The following is a 10,230-nucleotide window of genomic DNA, read 5'->3' as shown; positions in this document are numbered from 1 at the left end:
AAACAGGAACTTCCTATGAAGGTAGGCGGAAGATCTGTGCTGGAAGCTTCCCACTCCTCCTCCAGCAGGTCTGCCCTTTTATCTCATTGGCCAGGGACTTAGGAGACTACTGTGATAGCTGTGAATTCACCCCTGAGGTTGGACATAAAGTCACAACTCTTTACAACAGGGGTGGGGGTGGGTAGGACCCTTATTCCCTGCCAGGAGGGAAAGGAGAGCATCATAAAGCTACTGGCCAGCTGGGCGGTAGAGGCAGGCGGATCTCTGTGAGTTCGAGGCCAGCCTGGTCTACAAGAGCTAGTTCCAGGACAGGCACCAAAGCTACAGAGAAACCCTGTCTTGAAAAACCAAAAAGAAAAAAAGCTACTGGCCAGCATCGTCGTTTGGATATGAAGTGTCTGCAGGCTCATCTGTTGAATGCTTGGCTCCAAGCTGCAGTTGCTATCTTGGGAGGTTCTAGAAGCAAGAAGTAGATCACTGAGGAGTGTGGCTTTGAAGGTTATGCCTGGTCCCGACTCCCCTCACCGTCTTCTGATGAGTAAAAGAGCCTCCTCTGCCACATGTGCCCACTGCCATGATGTTCTGTCCAGTGCTTGGGACTGAGCCACCATGAACTGGCCCCTCTGAAACAAAGTGAGCAGAACCAAATCTTCCCTTGGGATAGGTTGTTTTATTTTGGTCACTGTTATGCAAAAGTAACGAGTAGAGTCAGACAGCCACCAGGATCTGCTACAGTCAGATAACACAGACTCAGCGATGAAGAGAAAGGGACACGGGACACCATAGGCCATCTTACGGAGCAGGAAAACGAAAACTCCCAAATGTATTTTGCTTCTGGCACAATTCCCACTGTGCTCCCGCTGCCTTTCTTTTTACCTCAATTAGCAATCAGTAATGCTGCAAGTTGGACTTTTGCTGAAACCAAGGAAGAGATAGAGAAAGAGTAGCTGATTGCTTAGCTCTTGCACGATGGATAAATCGCTGTCAGTCTGGACACTGTGACAAGAAATGGGACAAACAGAAAAGTGAGTAGAATAAAGAAGGATCAGATTGTGCCAAGGGCCAGCTGTGACCCTAGTGAGTCATAACAGCCATGGTAGCCGGGGCAGTTTGACAAAGCAGTTGACTTACCACCAGCAGGTAAACAGGGCAGCAAAAGAGGTGGCAAGAAAAGGGGCATTCGAAGGGGCTAAGACTGGCAAAGGTGTGCAGGTGCACAGCAAGAAGGCAGTGATCAGTTATTATCTTCCTTTGCCAGATTGAATGTGTCCTTTAGAGGAGGAGACAGAAAACACAACAAGCAGCAGAGAAAGCTCAAGCCCATGGCTGTTGGCAATGTGAACGCACGAGCTCAAGAGGAGGTTGCCCTGGAGATGTGCTCGGCATTCTCAGAATCTGGGTGGGAAAGCTGCCCTGGATAATGGATGAAATCATCCGGCTAAACAACAGGTACAGGTTAGGAAAAAGTGCCTGTGTACCCCAGCAATAAGAAGCAAATGAGGCAAAATACCAAACAAAAAAGCATGTGAAAGGCAGGAAAGGACTTGAGATGTGTGGGGGGTGGGGAAAGAAAGAACATGCAATAACATTTTTCCTATTATTGAAAATAGATTCCTTTCACAAAATATATCCTGATTACAGATTTTCCTCCCAGTTCCTACCGCCCCGCTCCCCCTAAATCTGGATCCATTCCCTTTCTGTATCTCATTAGAAAATAACAGGCTTCTAAGAGACAATAGAATATATCAAAATAAATAAAATAAGGTAAAACAAAACCTAACACATCCAAGTTGGACCTGGACAAATCAACAGAAGGAAAACAGCCCAAGAGAAGGCACCAGAATTAGAGACCACCTCATTCCTATACTCAGGAATCCCATAAAAACACCAACTAAACTGAAAAAAACATACTATGTACATAGAGGACCTGATGCAGACCCAGACAGGCCCTGTGTATGCTGACTCAGTATCTTTGTGTTCATATGAGCTTTGCTCATGTTGATTTAGAGGGCATTGTTCTCTTGCTGGCCTCTACCCAACTCTCTCATACACTCTGCCTCTCTTCCATGGGGTTCCCTGAGCTCTGAGAGTAGAGATTTGATGGAGACATCCCATTTAGGACTGGGTGTTCCAATGTCTCTCTCTCTCTGTGTCACGTCTGGCTGTGGGTCTCTATGTTTGTTCCATCTGCTGCAGGCGGAAGCGCATCTGACGCTAGCTGAGCAAGGCACTGACCTATGAGTCTAGCAGAATATTAGTGGGGCGTTTTATCACTATGTCTCTTTTTTCTTTAAGACCAGGAATATTAGGTTTCACCCTAAGTCTCTAGGATATCTACTATCCCATTCTTGGTTACCCAAGCAGTGCTGGTTATGGGTCCATTTTGTGGCGTGGGCCTTAAGTCAAGAGTGACTGGTTACTCGCACAGCTTTGTGCCACCATTGCCCTAGCATGTCTTGCAGGCAGGACACCATCGTAGATCAGAAGGTTTATGGTTGGCTTGGTGTTTACATTTCTCTTTTGGTAGCATACAGAGCACCTTCCTGTACCAAAGATGCTAGAACACAAGAGTGAAGGCTCTATGTAGGTACCAGCTCAACTTCTCCATGTTCAGTGAGTTCTGTAAGTGTTGTCTCCATCAGCTGGCCTTGTCAGTATGGAGAGGGCAACCTAGTGTCTTTGCAACAGCCTGGGCTGTTTGGGGATTCCCATAGGACTCCTTTGGCCAACAACTCAATTAGATGTAACACGGTCCTGGTGCGGGAAGCTTTGTTTGGTATCCAAAGATAGCTAGTTGGGACTCTGTCTCCCAAATATCATTTAGGTCACCTTTAAATTTGTATATATTTTAGGAAGCTTCTAGTATACTAGGTTTCCATAACATCTTTCAAATGCTTCTCACTTATTTTTTTTTTTTTTTTTNTCCTGTCCTGGAACTAGCTCTTGTAGACCAGGCTGGCCTCTAACTCACAGAGATCCGCCTGCCTCTGCCTCCCGAGTGCTGGGATTAAAGGCGTGCACCACCACCGCCCGGCTATGCTTCTCACTTTTAACTATCTCTCCCTGTATTCCTTCTTTCAACTTTCTTTCCTCTCCCGCTCCTGACTTGATCTGCCTCTTCTAGTCCCCTCATCCATTAATAATTGTCTATTCTATTTCCCATTCCTAACAAGATCTATCTATACCCTCTAGTCCCTTACTCTGTATCTACGCTCTGTGGTTCTAGAGATTGTAACTTGATTATTAGTGACTTAACAGCTAATGTCCCTATATAAGTGACTACATACCATATTTATCTTTCTCACTCAGGATGAATTTCTTTTCTAGTTTCACCTGCCTGAAAATTTCATGATGTCATTTTTTAAACATCATTTTTAAACATCTGAGTAATACTCCATTTTTTTTATCCGTTCTTCTGTTGAATGACATCTAGGTTGTTTCCAATTTCAGGCTATTGCAATAATATTTTTGAAGAGCAGAGTAAAGGCTTTGCGTGGTGATAAACAGCTATAACACCAGCTTGGAAAGGCTGCGGAAGGAGAACTGCCAAGAACTCAAGGCTAGCCTGGGATTCATGGTGAGTTCTAGGCTAGGCTTGGCTACATAGCATGAGTGCCTGTATCAGAAAAAAAAATAGAAAGAAAGGCATAAATGGAGGAAAAGAGAATTTCTAGAAACCCATGACCCTAAGTCTCAAAGGTCACGGAGATTGTGATAAAGTATCGTGGGAACTAATGTTTCTAGGGTGAATGGGAAAAGGTCTTTGCCAATTACACTTCAGACTAGGGTGAATGTGTAGACTAAAGAACCGGAAGAACCCAACACTGTAAAAGCAAAACTGCCAGTGAATGAGAGGGCCAAGGAACTGAACATGCAAATTGCCAATAAATACTTAAAAGTGTTCAAAAGCTTCAGCCATCAGGATAATGCAAATTGATATTTCTTTGAGATTGCATCCCAACCCAGTTAGAATGGCCATCATCAAGAAAAAGAATGGCAATTAATGTTGATGAGAATGTAGGCAAAAAGAAACATTTAGCCGGGCGTTGGTGGCGCCAGCCTTTAATCCCAGCACTCGGGAGGCAGAGGCAGGCAGATCTCTGTGAGTTCGAGACAGCCTGGTCTACAGAGCTAGTTCCAGGACAGGCTCCAAAGCCACAGAGAAACCCTGTCTCGAACCCCCCCCCCCCAAAAAAAAAGAAACATTTGTTTGGGAGATTGTAGATTGGCTTAGTGACCATGGAAGTCAATGTGGAAGCTTCTTAAAAACAAACAAAAAAAAATAGACTGCTGCGCGGTGGTGGCGCATGCCTTTAATCCCAGCACTCGGGAGGCAGAGGCAGGCGGATCTCTGTAAATTCGAGACTAGCCTGGTCTATAAGAGCTAGTTCCAGGACAGGCTCCAAAACCACAGTGAAACCCTGTCTCGAAAAACCAAAAAAAAAAAAAAAATAGAACTACCATATGATACAGATAGATTATTTTTGAATAAATACCACAAGGACCCTATATCATACCACAGAGAAACTTGCAGATGCTCATGGCTTTTCTAGTCATAGCATCACTGAATTGGGATCATCCTAGCTGTTGAACAGACAGATGACTAATGAAACTTCGGTACATTTACACAGTGGAATTCTATTCAGCCTCAGCAAAAGGTATCTGGACATTACTAAGTGAGGTAACTCAGAGTCAGGAAGATGAATTCTGTATGTCTTCTGTCATGGACACATCTTAGATTTTAATGTTCACATATCTGTGGGTGCCACTGTGGGCATAGTCTGAAATTAGAAAAAAGGCCATGAGACAGGAAAGAGATTTATTGAGGGACGGGAGTCGTGGAACACAGGTGACCTGAAAACAGGAGTTAGCAGAAGTACAGGGAGGTAGGAGGTGGGGAGAAAAGTGAGGGAGGAGGATGTTTGAAAACGCCCTAATGAAAACTAACACCTTATATACTAATGGAAACAAACAACAACAAAAGTAAACAGGAAAAGAAACAGCTCTGAATTCATCCTTGCGACTATGTCTAAATAATTATACTTTATGTACGTTTCTAAAACATTTATTTAGACTTAATCTTTATGAGTTAGAGGATAATATTTAAATCCTTATAATATTTAATATAATATAATATTTAAATACAAGCAGAAGACTATCATATGGGTTATCTTTTATTTCAGATGAGCTCATTGCTGCCTTGTATACCTGTGAATATAAAATAGACACTGCACCTTTGGAGGTAGGTTTTGTTTTGCACTATATTCTTAGGCACTAAATACACGAGGCCGAGATGAATAACCTCCCAATAGCCTAGAGTTCAGCGAAGGAGAAAATAATTATACACAAGCAAAGTTTGAAGGTAATTGGACACCATAATCTCATACGGAGTAGCATAAGAGGCATTAATTTGCTGGAGTGGCCATAGCCTTATTGGAGGAGGCGTGTCCCTGTGGGGGTGAGCTTTGAGATTTCCTATGCTCAAGATACTGCCCAGTGTCTCAGTTGACTTCCCATTGCCCACAAGATGTAGGACTCTCGGCGAGCATCTGCCTGCACACCGCCATGCTTTCACCATGATGATCATGAAAGGAACTTCTGAAACCGTGAGCAAGCGAGGCCCCTCAAATACATGTTTTCCTTAGAAGCGTTGCCATGATCATGGTTTCTCTTTGCTGAAATGAAAAGCCTAAGACACAAGGCCAATGCCAAGCGCTGAAAGGGAAGTAATAGAAGTAGAAAAGACAAAGGGACAAACAAGCACAAAAAGCAAACCCTGTGGAGAGAGTTAACTACTGATCATCACCAATCCACATGTTTTCTTAATCAAATCTTCTAAACTTTCATGGAGGTACATTGCCCTCTTTTCCTAATGGAACGTGAGAAAGTTACAGCTAAGAGAGTTTAATTTACTCAAAATAAATCAGGTGGAGGAGAGCTTAAACAGCTTCTCCATCTGTGGCACACTGACCCGTCTAATTAAATTGTGTTTTTTCAGTCTTTGCTGTCTGCTGTGCCCTGTCTTGTTCTTGATTACACGGTGTTCTGAGATCTCTGTTATGGCAGCTCTCCGTCCTGGATCAGTTTCCCAGTTCATTCAGGGCTAGGAAACACACTGCATCCACCACCAACCCGACCTCGAATCATCTCCTTTCTCTTCCCTAAACCCAAAGGAATTATCATCATTAAGCCTCTTGTTTCTTTGGCTTCACTCAACTTAAATCAGTGGGCCTTTTCTTTTGTTGAAATTCTGTCATCTTTTTTTTCCCAAGTTGTATGAGACACACATCCTCCTCCTCCTTGCTGACCTCTAGTCCCATGGAGAGGAGACTTCAGGAAACATTAATATTCTCATGTTTCTCCTGGCAACCTGATGACAAAGGCAATTATACCTTTTTTAAAAATTTTTTCTACAGGGCAGAATCTCTATCTGCTGAAGTCTCAAGGTTTCACCTCACATCTCACAGGAGCGTAGTAAACCTCCTTGAACATTTTTATATTTCAGAACTTTAACCCGTGAGATTATGGAAAAAGAAGTCTTTTTAAAAATGTCTTAATTAAGAATGTCTGCCCCTTTTGGGGCTTGTCTATGTACTGTTAAGCCATTCAGCGTGAAAGACCAAATCACAGCATGTGAAGGCTGCAAGGCTGTCGGAAAGAGACAGCTGCTGGATCTCCTTTGCCTTGGCTCATACTAGGCAGCGTTCGTCCGTCTGTCAATCTGAACGTCAGTAGATTCCAGTTCCCAATCCTTGTTGTTATCTATCACCATCTTAATGGGACAAATGACGCCGTGTTTGCTGATTACACTCTCACTTTAAGTATCTGTCTTGGTCTGAATGAAAATGGCCCCCAGAGGCCCCAAGGGAATGGCTCTATTAGGAGGCGTGGCCTTGTTGGAGGAACTGTGTCCTTGTTGGAGGGAGCTGGGCTTTGAGGTTTCAGAAGCTCAAGCCAGGCCCAGTGGCTCAGTCTCTCTTCCTGCTGCCATTGAATGCAGATGTAGAACCCTCAGCTGCCTCTCCAGCACTAATTCTGCCTTCATGTTGCCATGCTTCTGACCATGATATCATTGGACTAAACCTGTAAGCCAGCCCCAATGAAATATTTCCTTTTGTAAGAGTTGCTATGGCTATGGCTCTCTTCTTAGCAATAGAACGCTGACTAAGACAAAGTCCAAGCGCCAACTTCTTATGGCCCAGCAGTCATTCAAAGCTACTGGCAAGTGATGCTTGTGATTCTTTCCTGGCGACACGTTGATGGTGAAGAGGCAGATGCTTTCTGTCATCTTGTGTTGCTCTCCGCAGGAAAGGTGAGTTCTGGGTACGATTTCAGGATGCCTGAGAAATCTAACCCTCCTAAAGTTCACAGATGTCTTCCAGTGATAATGTGGGTTGCAGTTGGCTTTCCAGCCAGGTCCTGGGGTTCCTCATTCATGAATTTAGCCAACTGTAGACCAAATGCATCTGGAAAAATGTTTCTGGAGTGGGCATTTTGTTAGTCAGAATTTTCTAGAGTAACAGGACTTATAGAAAGAATATATATATATTATATATATTTTATATATAAAATATATATATATATATATATATATTAGAATGGCTTACAAACTGTGGTGCAGCTAATGCAACAAAGGCTGCCTATTATTGGAAGGTCTGAGACTCCAGTAGTTATTCAGTCTATGATGCTGGATACCTCAGCTGGTCTTTAGTATATGCTGGAATCATGAAGAAGCAGACTTTGATGACAGTGAAGTAATGGACTTGCTAGCAAGGCCAAGAGCAAGCAAACAAAGGAGGCTCTCCTCTTCCATGTTTTTATATAGGATTCCAGCAGAAGGTGTGGCCCAGATTGGAGGTGGGTCTCTGCATCCCAAAAGATCTGGATTAAAGGTATGGTTTCCCGACTCAAAGATCCATATTAGAAGTGAATCTTTCAGGACTGGAGAGATGGCTTAGCTGTTAAGGGCTGAATGATCTATCTAAGTAAAAATTCCTCACAGGTGTTCCCAGTCCTTTTTGGGTTTTAGTTAAAACCAAAGTAGCCATCACAGACAGATACATGTTCTTTGTAGTGATTCCATAAGCAATACTAAAATTCATGGTGTATTATGTATTATAAAAAAACGAGTTGTGATTTAAGTTGTATGTTTGAAGGATATATACAAATTCTATGCATGTCTGTTTAGATAAAGGACTCATGCGTCATAATATACATTAGTTGGGAAGTTGTCATATGTTGCTTAAGTCATCAAAGCAGAGGCCTTCCTTTGTCTCAGACTCAAACATGTTTAACAAGAGTCCTATAAACTTCTGCCCTGGGTCAGGCTTGCCCCTGGCTCTGTAATGGTGGGTGGAAAAAAACAGCCAACAGCTAAGGATGTTAAATACATTGTATCCTTAAGAACAGCTAAAAGGTATGATTGAGCATCCTTTGGGTATATACCCAAAAGTGGTATTGCTAGGTCTTGCAGTAGATTGTTTCCTAATTTTCTGAGAAATTGCCATACTGATTTCTAAAGCAGCTGTACAAGTTTGCACTCCTACCAGAAATGGAGGAGTGTTCCCCCTACCCCACATCCTCTCCAGCATAAGTTGTCATCACTGTTTTTAATCCTGGCCATTATGACAGGTGTAAGATGGAATCTCAGAGGTGTTTTGATTTGCATTTCTCTGATGGCTAAGGATGTTGAGTATTTCCTTAATGCTTAAGTGTCTTTCGGTCCTTTGACATTTGTCTGTTGAGGGTTCTCTGTTTAGGATTAGATTTTTTGTTATTTTGATGTCAAGTTTCTTGAGTTTTTTGTATATTTTGGGTATCAGTCCTCTGTCTGATGTGGGGTTGATAAAGATCTTTTCTCATTATGTAGGCTGGCATTTTGTCTTGTTGACTGTGTCCTTTGCTTTACAGAAGCTCTCAATGTCAGGAGGTCCCATTTATTAATTGTTGCTCTCAGTGCCTGTGCTACTGCAAGGGCATGTGCTCAACTATGTTCATAGCAGCATTATTCATAGTAGCCAGAACCTGGAACCCTCAACCAAGGAATGGGTAAAGAAAATGTACATTTACACAATGGAGTACTAATCAACGCTGAAAAATAATGACGTCTTGAAATTTGCAGGCAGATGGATGGATCTAGAAAAAAAAACATATTGAGTGATGTAACCCAGTTCCAGAAAGACAAACATAATATGTACTTTCTCATAAGTGGCTTTTAGTTATAAAGCAAAGAAAAACCAGCCTATAGTCTATAATCCTAGAGAACCTAGATAAAAAAGGATCTTACATAGGAAAGAGTAACAGACAAGTTCTCCTGAGTAAATTGGGAGCATGGGGGCCATGAGAGAGGGTAGAATGGGAGAGGGGAGGAGGGAAGGGGAACAGCCAAATGTATAGCTCTATAAAAACAATAAAAAAGAACAGCTAAAAGGTAAATTGTTTCCAGCACAGATTACCATTGTTTATTCTGTGAGCATAGAAATGCCTGTTGGGGGAAAGAGAAGTTGCAAGTTAGTTCATAAAGAGCTCAGTCAAAAACTCCAGCTGCCTGCCTCAACTTCCCCAGGCAGTTTGACTTACCGTGAGCCCATGGTTTGATGCTGCTGCTTCTGTTTGCTCTTTGAATCAGGCTCTTCCCATCATCTCTGATGGATGCCATAAGAATCTATTTTGCTATCTGTTTGCTGCTTCTATTTATGTGCTGCTTGATTTTTTTCATTTTTACTTGCTACATATTTAATAAAGTTACTCATTCTCTAGACTGCATAGAACAAGTGTCCTCATGTTTGGCATCTGCAGAAGGCCCTGGAGACAATACCTTAAGAATACTGAGAAGCAAATGTACTGGAAAGCTAAGTGCTGCACTGATGTACGAATGGAATTTTTACTCTCCAAACAGGAGTGTAGTTTTTTTATTTTGTCACCTGTTTGTAGGTGTTGTTCCACAATAATTCTGATCATTAATGCTATAACCCCAACTTGGTGTGATTTTAAAACCTTACCCCTTTTTGAGTGGATTGGTATTCCAAATATTTAAAACAGTTGCTAAGATTTTACCAGTGTATTCTAATCACATGCTTAATCATCAATAAGTTTCACCCATGGAAAGAAGTTTACTTGAGCTAAGTATTTGTTATCGTCACTTAAGGCTGTTTTAACAGGAAAAAAAAAGAGTTGGCAAGAGTGTAAGTGCTTGTCTTATGCAAGCTGGCTTGTATCCCACGTCCTGTG

At 42.3% G+C, this 10,230-nt stretch overlaps 1 long non-coding RNA gene across 1 annotated transcript; it reads left to right on the top strand.

Annotated features, from left to right (window-relative positions):
- Positions 1-1,122: 1,122 nt before the first annotated feature.
- LOC126499706 (uncharacterized) lies at positions 1,123-7,501 on the top strand. The gene is made up of 4 exons (XR_007591161.1): positions 1,123-1,449; positions 3,451-3,577; positions 5,184-5,242; positions 7,151-7,501. It is a non-coding gene; the product is annotated as an uncharacterized lncRNA (long non-coding RNA).
- The last annotated feature ends 2,729 nt before the right edge of the window (positions 7,502-10,230 follow it).

This window comes from Alexandromys fortis, unplaced genomic scaffold (genome assembly GCF_014885135.2).
Source record: "Alexandromys fortis isolate MF-2015 unplaced genomic scaffold, M_Fortis_MF-2015_v1.1 scaffold_37, whole genome shotgun sequence".
NCBI classification, from domain to species: Eukaryota; Metazoa; Chordata; class Mammalia; order Rodentia; family Cricetidae; genus Alexandromys; species Alexandromys fortis.
The sequence above is the reverse complement of the archived record's forward strand: the minus strand, read 5'-3'. Positions and strand labels throughout refer to the sequence as shown.